The sequence below is a fragment of the Haemorhous mexicanus genome, chromosome 2 (genome assembly GCF_027477595.1).
Source record: "Haemorhous mexicanus isolate bHaeMex1 chromosome 2, bHaeMex1.pri, whole genome shotgun sequence".
NCBI classification, from domain to species: domain Eukaryota; kingdom Metazoa; phylum Chordata; class Aves; order Passeriformes; family Fringillidae; genus Haemorhous; species Haemorhous mexicanus.
In genome coordinates this window covers 108989105-109009553 of record NC_082342.1, presented here as the reverse complement: position 1 = coordinate 109009553, position 20449 = coordinate 108989105, and the positions used below count along the sequence as shown (strand labels likewise).

Sequence of the window (20449 nt, the reverse complement as noted above, 5' to 3'; positions counted from 1 at the left end):
TGAGAAAGCATCTGAATACAATTAGAATTAATTTTGATGACTGGAATAAAAAATGAAGCGAGGTATTGGAGAATCAAAATGTATCACTGAATGGAGTCACTGACTGGTTTTTGCTATGATGTGGTTTTGGTACATTTAAGACAAATAACTGGTGACCAATTCTTTATTTTTCTCCAGTGAATTCAATGTAAGCTTCAGCAGGTACAAGATAGTATTACTCTAATTTTATAACTGATTTGCAAAAGAAACCAGTACTCTTCAATTACTGGAAGTCTCTCTCTATCCTTTCTGTCATGATTGTCCTTACAGAATTTGAGACTGAGAAATCCTGATCTAATGTACAAAATAACTGGAAAGCATTTTAAAATCACTTCAACTGCTTATAGGAATGACTGGTTTGAAGAGGCATGCCATGTAATCAAGACTGACAAACTGAATCACCTACTGTAATTGGCAGCTTTTTGGCAGGTGGGAAAAAGTGTTTTAAAACTTTTGTTATATACTTATCAGGATTTGATTTGGATTCATTTAGAGCATAACTCTGAAATCAGTTGCGGAATTATCTGGTAGAAAACAATATCTTTTTTTGTTAAAGACAGAACAACATTTCCCAAATTAAGATGAAATTAGCAACTTCAAAGGATGATTCATTATCAACATTTAAGCCACTTGATTTTATGTATCTTTCACATTTTAAAGTAATTCTAGTGTGATTTCAGCTTCAAAAAGTAGCAAGACAACAGTTAACTACTGAGTTGTCTTTCTAAACACAAAATCATTTTTGCAATATAAAGCATCACAGCATCTTTTTTTTTTTTAATTTCTTAAATCTGTATTAACCAACTTAAACAAAGAATCGGAATTGTTTTTGTCTATGGTGATACAGACTAAAACCATAATGAGGACATGCACAAAGTCACTGCAAAACAGAGGTGTGCTCTTCTCATCAGACTCCCAATAGCTTCTCTCAGCTCTGGAGAAATTGTTGACATAACCAACAGATTGAATTTTCCAAAAACTGTTCAAACACACACTGCAGAGACATTCAAATCCCAGACCCACCCAGCAGCTCTTCATGGCCTTATGCTTAAGAAGACTGCAAGACTTGCTTGAGAGACCATAAAATGCACATGGGAAGGGCTATGATTTACCAATGCAAGACAGCAGCAAGCATACACATAAACCTAGTTCTTAAACAATTTACCTAAATAAAGAGAAATTAATGGCATAAACCCTGCAAATACAAAATGTCACTGGGATCAATAGGATTAAATGATAAAATGAGTTTTGCTTTTTGGACCAGTTGGATTTCTCATACCTGCCTTCTTTATGTATTTCAGAACATATATGGTGCAGAAAAGCTTCCTGAATTCATTCTGTGAGAGCCCCCCTGCATCTTTGTTTAAATGTTAAAAACTTCTACAAGCATACAGAAAAGAAATTATTTACCCCTAAAAAAATTTTATTTTAATGTTGATAACGCCTAACACTGGTGAATTTCTCTGGTGTTTTTATCATCTCTCTTTTACTGAGGGTATAATTTTCATATTTTCCAGTTAGATTCAAATATGGAATAACTAGAATTAACCAAGGGGTCAAAGATGACTCACGTTCTGGTCATTTAGTAGCCAGAACAACTTAGTCACCTGTTCAGTTAGAATCTGTGAGCGTACAGGCAACTGGAAGGCTCAGCACTTGTAAGAGAATTAGGGTCTTGGTCACTTGCCAAAACCCTGCACTGAGGACACATGCCTGTGGTGTCCTGGTTTAGGGAGCACCACCCAGCCCCACTGCCCCTGGCTTGCTCCCAGGAAGCCTCAGACACATCATGGAATCAGTTTTTGTTGGGCCATCACTGTGACAAAGGAGATGGATAATTAAATCTGAGTAAACGCTCTTGCCTTAATATTTTTTCTTGGTTTTCTGTGTCAGAGTTGGTATAAAATCAATGCTTCTAACTCACAAACCACAGAAACTTTGAGAGGGAAAAGCAGCAATATCAGGTTTTGCTGCAGAGTGATTCCCTTAAACAGAGGAACTGATGTAGAGAATATTTGCAAAAATAAAGTGTTTTGATGTTTCCTACCCTCAGAAATTTCAAGCACTGACTGTTGACCACTGGATTTAGTAGCAGTACTTAAAAATTGGCCTCTCCTGGGTTTGTGTTTTAGCTATGATGGGAGGGAGGGACTGTCTACCCTAATGACAGAGTGTACATGGGAGAGCCTTTGCTGTTCCGTGTATGGGACTTGTCTTTATATGTTAATTCAGTGGAGCCAGGGAGATAAATAAGAGACATTTCTATGACTAATAACCAGAAAATAAAGTTACCAGAAAATAAAATTCTCCCAAAGTTTGAGGTGTTTTAGCCCTTAAAGTGCTAGGAGAGGGAGTGCTTAAGAGTTAAAATTAGAAATTCACTCCTACAGAAATTTGTAGCCAAACTCAGTGTGGATATTTTAAAAGATGCATTTTTGTTACATTTTCAGATCTTGTTCTTTCTGGACCTTTATATTACATGCACTTGTTTTCAGGGATCAAAGCTTTTGCATGTAGTATTTCACCCAAGTAACATTTATTCACAGTGAAAATTTCAGACCTTTAAAACACCAGAGCCATAATCTTCTTAACAAAGCTTGTTTTATTTCACTGCAGAATACATAGTAGGTCTATAAACTAGCTGCAGGGGATTCAGCATAATGAACTTCTTTGTATGGATGTCAGAGGAGGGCGAAAGTAATGCTAAACTGTAAACCAAGAAAACATGGTTATTAGTGTTTTTTAGACACATTGACTTCATGGAATTCATTAAGTTTTTTAAAAATTTTTTTTACCAAAAAAATAAACCTGTATTGAAGTTAATATAACCCCTATTTCCTAAAGTTCAGAAGCACTCACTGAGAATGGGGATAATACAATTGAAACATGAACAATAATAATAACCAATAACAGTTATTTGGAGAAAATTTACACAGAAAATTATACTCCTAAAATACCTCTTACAAGATGACAGAAAAATCAGCACTGAACAGGAAAAACTAGTATAGCATGATGTTTCATACAAATTCCTGCTCTTTACAGTACTAATATTTGTCAATAACCCCACTATATTTTCCTACCTGGCATTATATGCTCTCAAGGTTAGATTCAAGTAGTGGATCAAAACCACACTGAGAACATATGGAGTGAGAAAGGGATGAGGTTCTTTACTGAAGCTTTCCTGAACTTCAAAAAGGATCTGGTTTTATTTTTAATAATTTATCACTTCCTAGTATTTGTGCCCTCCAGTGGGTAACTTTGGAAGGACTGTTACCAATAATGTTCAGAAGATTGATCATTCTTGAATTTGGGAATGTGCATGTAGTATTATCTCTTGTTGCTAGCATAGTCTACATTTTCAGCCATTTTTGTCTATTACCCAAGAAAATAAAGGTTTTTTACCAAGTTTTTTGCCAGCAAAAGCTGGTAGTCATTGCATTTACTGTTTCTCGTCCTAGTTAGTTGACCAGCAGAGTTCAGCAGTTTTTCTAAAGGAACCATCTGAAACTATCAAAGATTGCACTCAGCAGATCTAAGAGCTGGGCATTTGAAGAAAGTCTTTACTCTCTTTGCAACCAAAAATATCATGGCTTGTCAACCAGTTCATCTGGTTCAGAGATCTTAGGTTTTTTAGAGTATGCACTCCACAATTTCTTCAATCACAGAGTTGTCCTCTGTAAGTTGCTTTAAATTAAAGCTGGTGCCCCCATGGAGCTGATGTTGGCTCTTTATCAGATGATACCATCTGTGTGTCCAGCCTTAATGGACAGACTCTCTAATAGACAAAAAAACCTGTGTAAAGAAAAACTAATAGATTATTTTCTTTTGAAATTGTTAAGGCATGCAGAAGAGAAAATTCTTGCCACCAAGATAACTGAGAGTAAATGCAGAGCAAAAGAATTAAGTAATGTCCTTATTTTGTCCTGCCTCTGCCATAACAGAACCATTGGAACCAGTGAGGCAGAGCTATGAGTGAGTGGCACAGAACCACACCAGAACAACCCCTTCCCTATAAGACTGTCCCCTGAGCTGCACTTTCCAGAGGAACCTGTGTGCCAAGAGAGAAGTTAATAAAGAAAAATCTGAGCCCAAGTACACATTTTGTAATGAATCATCAGCCATTTTCCTCTCAAAAACCAACCAACCAAACAATATTAGGGAAGCACAAGTGCATTTTCTGATTGCCTCCTCTTCTAGATCTTGGCAGCAGAAAATGGGTTGAGAAGAGCCCCTGTTCCAATAGAAGCTCTGCCCTTAGAGAAGAGTGATGCATCACTTTGTTGTTCTGCATTGATCAATCTACTTTTCACCCCATTATATTTCCTTGTATCCTATGCACCAAATGCTAGTTTTATAATTCAGTGTCATATCAAGTGCTTTTCTGAAATCAATAAGCATTACATGCACTGGAATACTTTTATATAACACACAGGCAATTGCAGTGAGTTTGGGTACCACGTTTGTCTGACCTGATATGTTTTATTAATCTGCAGTTCTTACTCTCCACTGGGCTTTTTCACTCTGTAGATTTACACATGAATTGGTGGGTATTTTAGTCTTCATTTAAGACCATGTAAAGTTTAAACAAATTATTGTAGTTTCTCCAATTTTTCTGTTAAAAACATTTTCCTGCACTTGTCCAACCAATAAGCTTTTATTATTCCTATTTTCATATACTCATTTTATTTGGTACTGATTTTAAAATGCACAGTAAGGAAATTGAACTAGTTTACATAGCTCAAGTTTAACATCATATTTAACCTTTTTGTGACATCCTGGATTTCAAATACATACCTCTTGCTGGCACTGCTTTTTTGCTGGATTCTGGGGTTTCTCTTCCTTGTAAACATATTTTGCAATACATATTTTGCTTGATTTTCTGTAATGGTGTGCACACTGTAGCTTGTAGGCTGGTCTAGATGAGGGCAAACAGTGTTATGTTTGTGTACACTGACATAGCAAATGAGCCCCAAGCTAAACAGAAAACTTGTCAGGGTTATAATAGCACTTAAATTTTGGGTTAGAGAGAAGCTTTTCTGGTAGGCAATGTACAGGAGTTCTTGTATCATGACCCTAATTACCAGTTCCTCTTAACAAGGTGGAGTCTCATCGGTCTGCAATTGGAGTTGCTCAAATCCATGTATATAGTGGAGCTCAATACTGATGCCAAACAAGAATCTCTTTTAATTTGTCTTTAAATACAGGGTCCAAGGGAGAATTAAATGAATCATATTCATGTGGCATGTCCATGCACCTGATCCTGGTAAATGTGGTAGCCTCCATTCAGGCTTCGTCAAGCAGCCTGGAAGACCTGCTGCCAACAGCTGGTGACTTCTCCAGGAGCACCATTTGGCAAAATATCCCATGTCTCTATTCACAGCCTTCTCAAAGATGATAACTGGGAAAAACTGCAATTAACAAGGTAAACAAATAAATAGTTTTTTCAACTGTTCTACTTACAAAACATAACATGCATCTTATTATGCAAATTAATGTGCAAATTATTTTGATGATCTGTGGGCAAGCATAGCACAACAGCTTCATGGGTGGGAAGAAAGCTTTTTCTCTGGTGTTTGCTTGCAGTTGAGTGCTTTGCGATAACAGGAGTAATAAAATGCCCTTCTTAGGTGAAAAATGGATTCCATGCAGATTCCTGATAACCTGGAAGTTTTACTTTCTCCATGTTGCAACATCACTCAGGCCTACAAGTTTGTTGTAGGATGGATTAGCTTTGAAAGATTAGATAAGGATATGGACGTGGATGTGGATAAGAATGGAACTGATGATGATCCAAAGTCATCCTTTCACTTCATTAAGCAACTGAATGCTAAACAAGAGGGTGTCACACTTGAATGAGCAACAACATTACCACATTTGTGTAGTTCAGTGCCTTTCTTCTCAGCTGCAGCTTGGAGTGGCATGTGATAGACACACTGAAAAGCAGAATGAAGAGCACAGGTCATTCTAATTTTGAAGGTTGCTGAATGCTTGCCTTTAGAAGTCATTTGCAGTTGTGTTCAGCAGATGTTTGCCAGCTCTTAGCCCCTTGATGTATACTGACTTCTGGTAGTATGATCTCACACATGCATAATGAATGGGAATTAAATACAAGGTAACTTTTGTAAGTGAGAAGAAAGGAAAAAAGTGCAGAGATTCCCCTTGAGGTGCACTCATAGCTGAACCTGCATCATAGTCAAACCTAGATATCTATACCCTGTACCTCAAGGGGCTCTCCTCAAAGGGACAGCTACAGCTGTTACCCATGGTGGAGCACAGGTTTTGAGGCTCACATTTCCATATAAGATAAATTGTCAAATTTGACCTGTACTTCTCTGCAGAAACACCTTCACCCCACACACATTCCCCTCTTGTTGATCTCATCTTTACTCTCAGATTCTCTACCCTCCTCCCCAGGTGCAGAGGGTCAGGGAATGGGGGCTGCAGTCAGTTCATTACACCTTGTCTCTGTCACTCCTTCCTCCTCACACTCTTCACCTTCTCCAGTTTGGGGTCACTCCCACAGCAAACAATCCTCCATGAATTTCTCCAATGTGAGTCTTTCCCGTGGGCTCCAGTTCCTCACCAGCTGCTCCAGCTGTCCCTTCCACAGGGTGCAGTCCATCAGGAACAGGCTGCTCCATGTGGATCCCCCAGGGAGTCACAAATTGTGCCAGCAAACCTGCTCCTGTGCAGGTTTTGCTCTTCACAGGTCCTGCCAGGAGCCTGCTCCAGGGCCAACTTCCCACAGGGTCACAGCCTTCTTTGGGCATCCACCTGCTCCAGCAAGGGATCCTGCAGGTGCATCTCTGCTCCACCACTGTGTTCTATGGGCTAAAGGGGGATAGCTGACCTACCGTTGTCTGCGGGGGAATCTCTGCCTAGAGCACTTCCTTTCCCTCCTTCATTGACCTTGGTGTGTGTGCAGGGCTGTTTCTCTCGCTCCTTCCTCCACCTGCAGTTGCTGCTGTTCCCAGACTAGGTTTCTTCCCCCTGTTCTTACAAATTTACCTCAGTGGCATGATCAGCATTGCTGATGGGCTTAGCCCTGCCCAACAGCAGGTCCATCTTGGAGCTCTGCTGGACGTGGGGAAGGTTCTCTAGGCTTTCCCAGAAGCTTACAGGAGCCTTGCCACTACAAAATCCTCACCATGCAAACCCAATACACTGGCCATATATATGATATCACAGAGACTTCTTTTTCTTTTAGTAAAACACAGACATTCCACTCAAGCTTTATGACTTGATGTAGGTTCACATAGAGACAAAGACAAAAGTGAAGCATGTCTGTGTAAGGATGTGTGCTTGCAGTGTGTGGGGGAATAGTGCACTTAAAACATTCAGCTCAATACAGCTCTGTATTCTGCCTTGCCACACTGAACAAATCAAAGGTAGCTCCTAAGAATAGCATTCATGATATATAAAAACAGATTAATACATCTCCTGGGAAACTATTTCAAGGAAGCTAAGAAGCTGAGACAGCTCTGAGGAAGATTCTACATCCTCACCCCAGCCAAAAGTCACTCAGCTGTCTATCTAATGCTCAGGCTTAAGAATCCAAGGGCACCCAGCAGTTAATGGCAATGGATAGGCCAGTCCTGAGTTGTCATGGTGTGCTGTCTGCAATGGCTGGACTTTGCAACGCCAGCTAATTTTCAACATCAGGTCCAGCAAGTGGAAAGTACAGCTGATGTCTGTATCAGGCTCACACCTTCCCACAAACACTTCAGCTGCTGCCCAACCTCCCCCATCCCTTTCCCAGGTGTGTTTCCTTGCCCAGCTGAGGGCACAAACCCAGCCTCAGGCTGTGCCACTTTAGGGAGCTAATCTGCAGAAACAGAAGTGGTTCGACTTCCTGCTCATTATCAAAACAGTGGAGAGAAGTTACAGATCCTCTCTAGAGCTGCAAAGGAACCAGAGGGGTTGTAGAGCCACTCTTTTCAGCATGAGACTTGTTCAGCCATGTTATAGGATCTTATCTGCTGTAAATACAGCAGTGGCTCTCTGATTCTCCATTACAGACATAGAGTTCATTGAAATCAGCAGACAGTAAAGCTGATTAGGGAATGTGACACCACTTACTATCAAAGGACAGTCAGGGTGACTTCAACTGAAAAATGGCATGGTCTTTTCCACCAGCTACCACCTAAATTGCCTTCTCTTGAGGAGATTACAGGTGTGTTATGATAAATCCTTTTGGGAGACACTACATCTCAGTACAAGGTAGCACCAATACCAATCCTGTATGAATCAAGGTTTTCACTGAACTGCTTAGGAAACCTTTATTGCCCAGCAGAGCAATAAGACAAGTATACATCCATTTTAAAAAGAATCAAAAATTAACAACCTTTTTAATCTTAAACACTGTTTTACTGAGTGAGTTACCTTCCCCCTATGGAGCAAAGCAGCTATTGCATCGAAGAGTCAGTGATTTAGTCAGAAGGGCAAACACTGGCATTGCCAGCAGAAGGAAGAGTCTTACAGCCTTTAAAGCAGCCTGATATAACTGCTCCTCCTGCTACCTTTCCAACTGGCAGTGTAGCACCACTGGATGTTAGCCACCACTCTCTGATATTGCAGTAGGCACATCCAGTTGCTACAGAGCTCAGACTAGTGTTACTTCATAAGACAGCCACTACCCCAAAAAATAAGAGAACTAAAATCAAAGCATCATGTTATTGTCAAATACAATGTTATGTTGAAAATAATGTGAATATAATTGCAAATAAAAGCAGGCTGGGAGAGGCAGGGAACATCTTGCCAAGTGATATTTACAGGACTTTGCTTGAGAGCAGCCCAGAGTGGTCCAGCTCTGGTGTCATTACTTACGGCATGCTCTCTTCTTTGCTAACGGAGGCACTTCGAACCAACTGCAATGGTTTTGCTTTGCTTTAATCATTAGTCAGAGGCAAGTACAATGCAATGAAGGAAGGCAAACGTGCACTCCATAGCACAAATACAAGCAGGTATTTGAAAAGCAGGTCATGTTACCATGGCTAATTTGGGGGAATGGAGGTGAGAAAGAGGAAGGAGGGGATCTTGGAAGGCAGAAATTTACTTGCGTTGGGGAATTTCAATCACAGTAGAGATTCCTGAGTTTTTACTTCACATGAGCAAAAAATGTCATAGAGTCTGTCGAAGGTGGCTTGACTTGTTGCAGTATGGGATTAGGCTGTTTGAGCTGTGAGATTTTATTCACCCAGGTGCTGGAAACATTCCTGAAACTACCTCCCCAAATCTCTTCCCTTTGGCAGCACTAATTCTCCTGTGTCACTGCAGTCTAGCTTTGTCAGCAATATATTGCTACAAGCCCATCTTATTTGCAAGGAGTAAATCAGCACTGAAGGCAAACCTCTCTGGCAAGGCTGACAGTGCAGTCCTCAGAAAAAAAAGGATTTGATGAGGAAGGAGAGAGTCCAGGCTGGTTTGCCATTCACATTCTTACTTTGGAAGTGTTTTCATAACCATCAGTCCTGAAAACTGAAAGTGAGACCCAAAAGAAGAATTAGGAAGGGGGAGAGAAAACAGGTTGTTTCATTGATTGCAAGATTTGTAGATTATGGCTATTAGTAAAAATGACAGCACCTCTAGTCAGTGGGGTACAGGCTCAAAGCCTATTAATGCACTACAAGTAACATGATTAGGGGCTCTGAGAAGGGAAAAATCACAGTGTGAGATTTAAATCCTACTTTGTACTTTGAAAGCCTCTGTTTCAAGAGGGAGAAGTCCAATACGCCCCATTCACATGCTAATTCACTTGTTTCAACAAACTGGTATTCTCCTTCACCTCTTCACATTAGCATAAAATGAGAAGCTTGAATCTGCATTTTTCAAAAGACAACCAGGTTTCAAAATTTCCAAAATGCAACTATTCAATGATGGTTCATACATGCTAAATGCCAGAGTATTGTAAATGCAATACTCATTTGCCTCCTACATCCAGAATGTAATTTCCATTTTTATTTTAATCACTAGTGATCCATTGTTCCAAGTTTCTTTAAATAAATGTCCCCCACTGCTGCCCGTAGCTTCTGCAGAAACAATTTTGAATATTTTGCAGGCAAAAATAGCAGATGTGTTGAAATTTATGCCATTCCTCTCCAAAGTAGATGGCTGATGAAATGCATATATCCAGGCCTGTGGAAATATGAGTCAGAAATAAATAGCAAATGAGATTATCCTTAAATTGATTTCTCTGCAGTACATTCTGATTAACCAGAAAATCAAAGATTTTTTTTTTTCCAGCTGCTCCACACAGATCACACTCTTCAGTCGCTGCATGTGTACCTCCTGGTATGTAAGTGATTCTCTCAGTTATCAGATATGGGAGGGCTTTTCTGCTCTGCTATCCAAAAAGCTTGGTCTTCTTCCTTTGTGTCTGAACTTTCAAAAGGTAGATTCTAATATTCTCTTTGTTCTCCTCAAGAGAGTCCACCACAAAATTTGTTGTTCAGCTGTGTTACAGCCTGTTTCAAACCCAGCAGTCCTGCTGAAAGCATTCTGGTGCACTTGGTCCTTCTTAAGGTGTTAACAAAACCCCCAGGACACTATGTCTGAGCCAGTGGGACACTTTCTATCACTAGATTTTTTCAGCAATCAAAACCAGTGTGTTTATCTGATAGACCACCTGTGATATAGTGAGTGGTTACTTCAAGGACTCTGCTGCTGGTGACATGATGAGCTGTCCAGCCTGAACTTCATAACGGTACCAAAATACCCAGAGCCAGTGTTCTAATCTGCCCTAATGATAATTTGTCCCTGCCCCTGCCCCTGAACATTAATGATCAGTATAACATCAGTCTAGGTGTCACAGCCAAGAGCAATATTATGCCTTTACCTTTGTTCTGGTGAAAATATACAGCTAACTTTCAGATGCTAAACGCCAGCCCAGATGTTCGGCTGCCTGTGACCCAAGGCTTGCTTTTGCACAGCTGCGATGCCTTGGCTGAGTCTTGTTTAGAACATTCTTGTCCAGCTGCAAGAAAGAGTGGAGGCTAAGACCACATGAAAGTAAATTCACAGGCAGAAGTGAAATTGTAAATGCAGTAACAGTTAGCTAGGAAATACTCAGGAGGGGCAAAAGTTGCAAAACCCTCAGAAAGAAGACAGAGACTCAGTAAGCAGCAACTTGGCCAGAAGAGGGATCATTATCCTCTCCAAAGAGTCACGGAAATGAAAACTCCCCTCCAACCAACAGCTGCCTACCTGCTTGGTAATACTTGTAATAATTAGCTGAAGTAGCCTGTATTTAAGAGCTTAAGTCATAGTTGATACATCAGTACTACTTAGCAAAGTAGCCCCTTAGTTGTACCTCTGTAATCTTTGTTTTAGTTGATACAAACGCTTGCTGTGTTTGTAAACCTTGCAATCTTTTAGCACAGGAGAAGGTGCCCAAGGGAAAATGACCCATTGAGGAAAGTTTGCAGGTGTGAGCTTTAGTCCTGGCTCTCTCCCCCCTCTCACTCTGCCCCTCCTCCACTTCTTGCCACACAGTCACCCTGCAAGGCCTAAAGTTACCAGATACCACCAACTAAAACAGAGCTGAATAACCGGCATCTCTGGATAGTGTTGGTGTCTAACAGAAGGGATTGCTGTGAAGAACTTTCTTCCATGACCAAGTGATATCAACAGGCCTTCTCTATCCACATTTAAAGAGAGATTAAATCAGGGCAATAAATTCTGACAGGACTTCCTTAGTCAGAAGAAGGAAGGAGTCAGCTCTCACTAGAGGGCACATTGAGCTTGGATTTTATACATCCTGTTACAAATCAGAAGGATAAGGTGAAAGGTAAAAACCAGCAAGGTTGAAAACAGCTACCCCGTGTGACTGAATTCTCCTAAAGCCAACTTGCAGCATGCCTTTAAAATGCTTCATCCCCTTGGCGTCATAGACTGTGGGGTAGGGCAGGGGGTTATGTTACTTCTCTGTATGAAATAGAATTTTTCCTGTCTGGTACCATGTCCACCAACACTGCAGAAGAACAAAACCTTGGGACAGTCCTGACTGGTACTTCATAGAGACCCAAGGAGAAAGGAGGGAAGAAAAGTATCCCACAGCAGGCATGTTCTTACTGATTGATGGGAAAATTCTCCACAAGCTTTAATTTAAAGGAAACAAGACACAGTAGAGAGATCACTGACAGAAATTCAAGAACTGCACCTACATGAAGACTGGGAGAAATTTCACATTAGCTATCAGAAGCAGTATCTCCACATACATTTGATCACTTGAGTTGCACCAGGGCTATGTCTATACAGTGCAGAGGTTTGCTTTGAGGACTTGGTATTTCCAATTGTTCATATTTTGGGCTAGCTCCAGGCTAGTCCCGTGGGCACAGGCAGCCTGCTGGCAGCTGGGGGGAGCTCCAGGTGTTCTCCTAGACCACATTTCCTCCTGTAGTTGTCGGCATCCTGCTGGAGTGCTCGGAGGTCAGCCCTCCTGGGCAGCTCAAGGCATCATTAGAAACGCGATTAGGAGATTTGCTTCACACCCAGTAATCCAATTTAAACCGTTACTGTAGACACAATCAGACTGACAAGCTGTAAAAATGCATCCCTGAGGAGCTGTTTGCTTTGTGCCAGGCGGGGAGCGGACTTGAACGCCAGCTGGAGAACCAGCCCAAGGTCCCAGCACAGTGTCTCCACGTGGAGGGCAGGGCTCAAGAGCTGCGTGTGTATATAGCCTCACATGCCATTAACTTACTTGTGTTGACAAGGATGAAATTCAAAGCAAAAGGTACAATAGGAGTAATTTCACTGAAATTGTGATTACTGCAACACACAGGAGCACTGTGTGCTGAAGGAGACAGAGTGTCCACCTAGCAGGACTAATAGAGTAGGATCTCAGCAAAAACTGAGAAGGGCACCCACCACCTGCTTTGATTTACGTTTTTTGTCTACAGGGATGGTTAAAAGTCAAACAAACCCTGATTCTTACTGTTTATAATATTGGTGAAAGCAATCTTAAATCCTGTTGGGGACTGCAAATGAAAGGATGGAAGTGATAAAAATATTCTGTAAAAATTGTTCTTTCAAGTCAGTACCCAGGAGGGGCTGCACCGTGCATTATTCCCCCCGATAAATCACAGATCCCCAAACCTTCCTGATGTGTGACTGCTGCTGGAGCGGCAGCCAGCGTCCTACCACCGCTAGCAGACATTCCTTAAAGCAGCCGAAACACATCCTCCAAAATCAAAGACGGCAATATTACTTCAGGCAAAGAAATTTGTGCGGTAATAATAAATAATAAATAATAATAATAAATTGCAAGCGTGCCAGTGAAGGCAGGAACCAGCAATGAAAGCGCGACCCGCGCAGAGCCAGCCCGCTGTCGGGAGAACGGCGAGTGCCGTGCGGCTGGCGGGGTGCCGGAGCCAGGGCGCGTTCTCAGTGTGCCACCTAGTGCCCGCGGGCACCGGAGCCTCGCCTCTCCCGTCCGCACATCTGGGCCTGCCAGATGCTGGCCCGAATGCTTAGCCCGCGGTTGCTGGTAATCTGGTTATTGGAGAAGGTAAGAGGGAGTGGGCTCAGCCTGTAGGGACCACTTAGGTAGAGTCCCTGAGCATTGCACAGGGAGATTCAGTCTGTAATCTGTGACATAACTTACCCTGTGGCTGCTGCAGTGAATTCCTCATCTGGGAAGAAATGTGGAAACCAAGATGTGTGTGTGTGTGTGCGACACAATTATTTTATCATATCTCTTTCTTTTTTTATCCCCTCTTCTAACAGGGGCAGGGAATTATCTCAAATTCAGTGATTTTGACTTCATTAGCAGAACTTTCATGGTATGGCACTGAAAACTGTTTTTTCCATCATGGCACAAACAAACTTCAGCCTCTTTTGCCATCTGGTGACAGTGTGCTGGAACCTCGGAGGCTGATAATACTAATCATCTCTCACTGAAATTTATTTAGTGCAACACAGTTGCAGGGGTTTCTTCATCCAGCTTCAAGTGGCAGAAGAGTACAGAAAGAAGATAAGAAAACTTTGAAATAATACATCACATAATTTTAAAGAAAAAAAACAAACAGCCAGCTGACAGTCACACTTGTCTCACCGCTCTTTAAGAGAGAGTTTCAATAGGATTGCTTACTTAGGTGGAGGAGGAGCACTGATAGCAAGTCTCATCTCAGCCACAACTGCTTACAGAGAGGATTTGCTGTAGTGCCAGGGAAATCTGTTTAATCTATTGGTGAAAATCCTGCTTGAGGATGGGATAAGGTCAGTAATATTAGCCAAATTCTATTAAACTAATAAAGGATTCAAATCACTTCCTCAAAAAGAGCCATTCAAGGACAGGGTTTAAGTCTAGAAAATTAAGAATGATAAATCCAAATTAAATCCTTTTAACCTCTCTTTATTTATCAGCATTCTTTTTCTTCAGGGAGAGACAGGCTAAAATTGATGATGGGTTGCTGGCAAAAGATTAGCATTGTCTTTTTTAATGTTACAAAAGCAATTAAAAATCCCACTGAAATCATTACAAGAACAATTTTAATTAATTCCTTTGCAAAGGATGCATGAATGCAGCTTTGCTGAAGAAGCTGTAGCACAGGGCAGAAGTGAGGCCCACCTGAGAGCTGGTTCCTTGTGGCACCTGGCTGCTGCTGGTTGCTGCCTTGCAACGTGAGGAACCACTGTGGCTGTTCAGGATCTGAGCAAAGCACACACCTCCCTGTGGCCTTCCAAGGGATGCTGTCTGCTGGGCCAGCACTAAACAACAGGGCAGTTTATATTAAAAGTAGAGAGTGGCTTGAGGCTGCTATCAGCTTCCAGAAGCCATCTGGTTTTCTGACACAATTATACTGACAGCAAAGGCCATCTTAAACTCACAGTTACTTACTTCAGAGTAAGGGCTTCAGAGCTGCCTTGGGCTCCCTGCAGGCAGCCAATCAAGGTAGCATCTCACAAGGGGACTTTGGCAGATATCCTCCATTTCAGTAAAGGCCATTTTCCCCAGGTGATCTGGGGCAGGAGACTGTGATCTTTGGGCCTCCAATAAGAGAATTTCAAAGGGAGGAAGGAGCAGGAAAGAAGAGGTTGCCTAGTAGAAAGCAGCATGTAACCAAAAGGATAAGATACAAAGAAAACCATTGGTTAAGCTTCATCTCCTTAACATCATTTCCCAGGCAGACAACAGGCAGGACTTCTTCTGCCAGATGACCTAAAGGCTTTGAGCTTCCTTTGATTATACTGTGTGAGTTCTTCAGCAACTCCCAAGGCAGCTGCATTGCAGGAAAAATGATCCCCAAGTGCTGGAACCCTGGATGCTGAGAATTTTAAACTTTCTATGCTGAAAGGCAGACCCACAAGAGAACACTGCATTTGACCTGGGGCTGTGGAGAAGGCTTCCAAAATTGATTGATGGCACTGGGATTACGGGTGTGTAGTTTGAATAGAAGTGTGTAATATTACAGGGTGGAAAACTTAGAGTTTAAGGTTTTAGAATATAGCAGTGTATATAAAGCAAGATGGAGGTTTTAGGGTGGTGGCTGCTTGTTTTTCTTCACCTTCTTCTTCATGGGTTTGGGTGGTATTTTGGAATTGGACAGTAAAGTCCGCATTGCAGGACACGAGTGGTTAGTTGTTGGGTTAAAAGTGAAAATAATTTAGGCACCATTTCTTAATTGGATAGTTTAGCCTTAAAAGACTTTGTAGAGAAGGATAGTTAGCCATTTTGTAGCTTGTTAGTAGAATGCTGTAGAACTCACCCCTTGTAAGACTGTAATATAGACAGGAAATAACAAACATTTGAGCCCGAACACGAAATACCGTCTCTAGCTCTTCAATCCTGACCTTGGCAGAGGCAGAAAGGAATCCAAAAGCCAGTACCCAAGTTGCCGGGTGAGTCTTTTTTAACACAATAGCTGCTCAGTAAGAACCAGAGTGAAATGGGCAGCATTACTTCACCAGAACTTGAAATTTGAATTTTTTTTTTTTTTTAACTAGAAGCTAAGGTACATAGGGAAAACAAAGAGCTTCAGGAAAATAAGCAATCATCTCCAATCTAAATCATGAGTGTTAATGTATTAGCCCCTCTCACTCAATTGACCAAGCTCTCTTTACCACATTAAATACAAGCAGTGTGGGGGGATGCTCAACACAAAACGGGGAAAAGAAGGTGGTCTCAGCTCTGGGTGTTTGACCTAGGAGATATTGCCCATAACCAAAGCAACCAGATCAGAGGTGAACAATTTCTTGTGAAGCACAGAAGCCACAGCAGCTGATGTAATGAACAAAAGTAGGCAGTGAACAGAAACAATAGAAAGCAATAGAAAAAGAGATATGAGACTCGCAGCCCAGAATTTCACAAGCAATAGTAGTTCATAAGCAATGAGCTATAAAAAGCAAAACTGACCAAGAAAGGGAGTCATCTGTTTGCATGAAAATGCAAATCCTTACCACCTCTGTGTAGCAGTTTTGGCAGTGTGAAAGGGCATGGACACACATCACAAATGCTTCCTCTGTGAAAGAAGAAAAGCAAACTCTATTTACATTCATTAAAAAATGCATTGAGAAGAGAAAGCTTCAAACCATTATGGTACTGGAAATGTTCAAAACACGTTACCTAAATGCCAGAGATACTGGCCCAGTAAGGGAATTCCTGAGAGCTGACTCACAACTACCTGGAACACAATTCCTATCTCAGTGCAAACAGTTGCCATAGATATCTGTGGACCAGCAAAAAGACAGAGCTGCCAGAATGAACCACATTTCTGTCCCAGGGCTTCTTGAGGCAGCCTTTCTGGCTAAAAAATGCTGCTGGACAAAGCTTTGGGATATCAGATGTCTTTTAAATCTTCCCTGTCTTTGATGGCTTTCTTTTTTGTGGGAGGCTCTGCTTGGAGGTCTTAGGAGTTTAAAGGCAATGCTGTGAAAAAAAGCAAAGCAAGCAGATCTTAAGCACCACACTCTGTGCCACTGCTCCCCTGGCTGAAACTGGACCTCTGCTAGGCTGCCTGCTCACATGGAGGGGGCTCTTCTCCTTGTCAGTACCTGTCAAGTCACACCCTGCTTGTCAAAAGCCACAGCACACTCACACCAGGACTAACACTTGGGTGGAGTTGGCTACCAGAGATTAAAGTCTCTCCTTTTTGAGCCCTGTGGTGACAGGTCACTGATACACTGAGTTGTCCTAGTGCCATGCTCTAAGCTACAAGGGTAGCATTGTTTACCAGAAAAACTACCTGGTTTGTACCAGCTACTGTTATCCATTAATACAGAATCACAGAATATATTGAGTTGAAAGGGACCCACAAAGATCAAGTCCAACTCTTATGTGGGTGGCCCATACAGGGATTAAAGCCACAACCTTGGCATTATTAGCACCATGCTCTGACCAGCTGAGCTATGTCAGGATGTTACAATTCAGGGTTGCTGCAACTAAGGTAGAACATTTCTTTGTGTTTTCCAATTACATTTGTTTCATCCATGTACACATCTCTTTTCCTAATTAATTGTCCTGCCTGGATATCCTTTCTTTCTAAGTACTACAGGGCATTCACATTTCTAGGAATGGTCTGAAGGATCAGAACATGGGTGTCCTGAGAAGGTGCATTTGAAAGTTTGCAGAACTCAGGCTAAAGCCCTAGTCAGTTTATTGCTTCCTTTAGGGAAAATAGAAACAAGTAATTCTAGAAAAGTCTGCATTAACAGGAGGAAGAAGAAAGAAATACCACACATTTCAAATTAAAAAAAAAAAAAAAAAAAGCCAATCCTGGAAGATAATAGTTTAATTTTACAAAATTATCATTAAAAAGTATACCTCTGTGGAGAAACAGTCTAAATAAATATAAGAACACCTTACACAGCAGATACCAATACTGAAAGAAGAGTAATAGAACTGGGGAAACCAGGCACACCACTTTCATGCCAAGGAAATTAGTCCTTCTACCATTAGCCTTTACATAGGTTTTGATGTTATACCATGTGTTAATTATTTCCAAATCACAAGTGCAAACACTCACCCTGATTGGAAAATTAGCAGATTTCAAACTCAGGTAATTTCACCCTAATGAGGAACTTGTTGAACTGAATTTAACAATTAGCTCACACCCTTTGCTGGCTGGGTGTGAAAGGCTACAGGGAGACACTGAAACTCAAAACTCATCTTTTTCAGCAATTGGCAATGAAGTACTAACATAAATTCAAAAATTGTTGCTGTGTTGCTTCTAGTTCCTGCTCTGGCTCTTAAGCCAGGGATTTGCCAAGGATGATAGATGAGGAGGTGCTGCCTATACTGAACAGCTTTCCCTTTTGTTAGGTACCGAGCCTCAGCAAATGGATTTCACAGCTTAAAAGAGTTAAACTTCTGATTTATCGGTCAGTATGCACAAGCCGTGGGAAGAGCTAACAAGCGAAGGTGCTTGCCACCCTTGATAAGCACCAGGGCTGCCTCAGCCAAGAGGGGGAGGCTTGGCTTCTGTGGCTGCTTGGAGAGGGCTGAGCCTGGACATTGTTCAGCTGCTGTTATTGGGCTATTGGTGTTGCTTCTACAGAGTTTTGAATGCTTTTTTTGTGTTGGTTTTTTTTCCTCACTGAGAACCCTTGAGCTGCTAATTGTCTCTGTGTCAACACTCTGTCCCTTGGCAGCAACCTTTCCTTTCTCCCTGCAGAATGTCTGGCAGCACCTTCTCAGAGTTAGCAGTTCTCCAAAATGTCTGCACCATTTCAGCTTGTGTGGAAACTGTTCCTTAGTTCCCAGGTGACATCTGTGATCTGATGCCTGATCTCTAGAGGGGAGACTGACACTTTTCAGCTGCTAAATTACAATAAGGAAAAAAAAGTAATTTTATCCTACCACTAGTTCTCTGCATAGGCTGTGATCCTACCTGAATCAGGGATGTTGGGCAGTTAGATCTTAGAGAATGAGGTCTAGGTGTGGTTGTGAAAGAAAAAGACACATGCAGATGAAAAGGAAATTGCCTTTGGACAATTCTCTCTCCTTAGAATTGACCAAAATTGTCCAAAATATTGTCAGAATTTGTCTGATTTCTCCCACAAAAATATAAAGGCTATTGAATAAAATCTTCCTGTTTCTCAGTGCACTTTCCACAGTAGGGATTTCTTTTCCTTGTTTGAAGAACAATAAAGGCTATTCTGAGACTTAAGCAGAACACCAACTGCTCAATTATTTCTCAGGAAAAAGCATCAGTATAGGTGTAACAAACTTCTTTTGCGTGCAAAGAAATGGCAACAAATAGAGAAAGGGGAGGAGGAGAGAATGAAAGAGCTCAAAACCTATTTTTGTAGAATATTCTTTTTCTATCTAGTGTTGTGATTGTCTTCATATTGTCAACCAGCACAATGTAGAGACAGACCTCTGCTGACCATTTCCCTGCTTTTGCTGAAACAAAGATGATCATGCTGATTCAGACAACTGTTAGAATCACCTAGCTAACATTTTGTAAGGGATCTAAAGCAGTTAAGTAATCAGTATGTTATCTAACCCTCTTCCCCCAAAAACTGTGTCTTAAAAATAGTCATCCATTTTACCTGGGAGCTAAGAAGGTGCAAGTAGATTCATGAGCTGTCCTGAAGAGACACGTGAATGGCTGTCAGCAAAAAGCAGCAGTCAGACTGTTTTTGAAAGGGTAAGGAAGCCAAATGCCTCAAATTATTCAAATTATTCAATAGGTGGGGTTGTTTCAACAGACCTATTCTAGCATTTGCATGAGGTGTGTAGCAAATGCCTGCTGTGTTCTCTGTTATCCATGAGTCTTCAGGGCTTCTCTACTGCTTACACTAAATCTACCTATGCCCTAACTTGTCCAATTTACCACTGATTGTATTCCAACAGAATCACAGAATGTGCTGAGGTGAAGAGACCCATGGGGATCATCAAGTCCAGCTCCTGGCTCTGGACAGGACATCCCCAAGAATCACACCCTGTGCCTGAGGGCATTGCCCAAACAATGTCCAGACTTCTTCAACTCTGTCAGGCTTGGTGCTGTAAGCACCTCCCTGGAAAGCCGGTTCCAGTGCCCAACCACCTTCTGGTTGAGGAACTTTTTCTTTGTGTCCATCCTAAACTTCTCCTGACTCAGCTTCAGGCCATTGCCTTGGGTCCTGTCACTGGTCACAGCAACTTAGAAATCAGTGCCTGCCCTTCCTCTTCCCCTCACAAGGAATTATAACTTCAGTGTACTGAGGTATCCCCTCAGTCTCCTCCAGGCTGAACAGACCAAGTGCCCTGAGCTCCTCCCCACATGGCTTCCCCTCAGGGCCCTTCACCATCCTCATGTCCTCATGGCCTCCTTTGGACATTTCCTAAGAGCTTAACAATGTTGCCCAAATCCTTCCCCTGCTCCAGTTCTGGGAACCATAGGATCACAATGATTGATGTGGGTATTTTTTCTTGGCTTTTCTTTGGAAACAGGCATTGCCTAGAAGGTAGGCTCTAGCTGTCCTGGGT

At 41.7% G+C, this 20449-nt stretch overlaps 1 long non-coding RNA gene across 2 annotated transcripts; it reads right to left on the bottom strand.

The window, feature by feature from the left end:
• Positions 1-2623: 2623 nt before the first annotated feature.
• Positions 2624-19622, bottom strand: LOC132324000 (uncharacterized). Of its 2 annotated transcripts, none has more exons than XR_009485487.1 (5): positions 19531-19622; positions 16438-16499; positions 10874-11011; positions 5909-10173; positions 2624-5447 (listed from the first exon to the last, which is right to left on the bottom strand). It is a non-coding gene; the product is annotated as an uncharacterized LOC132324000 (long non-coding RNA). The 2 variants fall into 2 exon arrangements; XR_009485488.1 differs by having other exon boundaries at positions 5909-5972.
• Between the last annotated feature and the right edge of the window lie 827 nt (positions 19623-20449).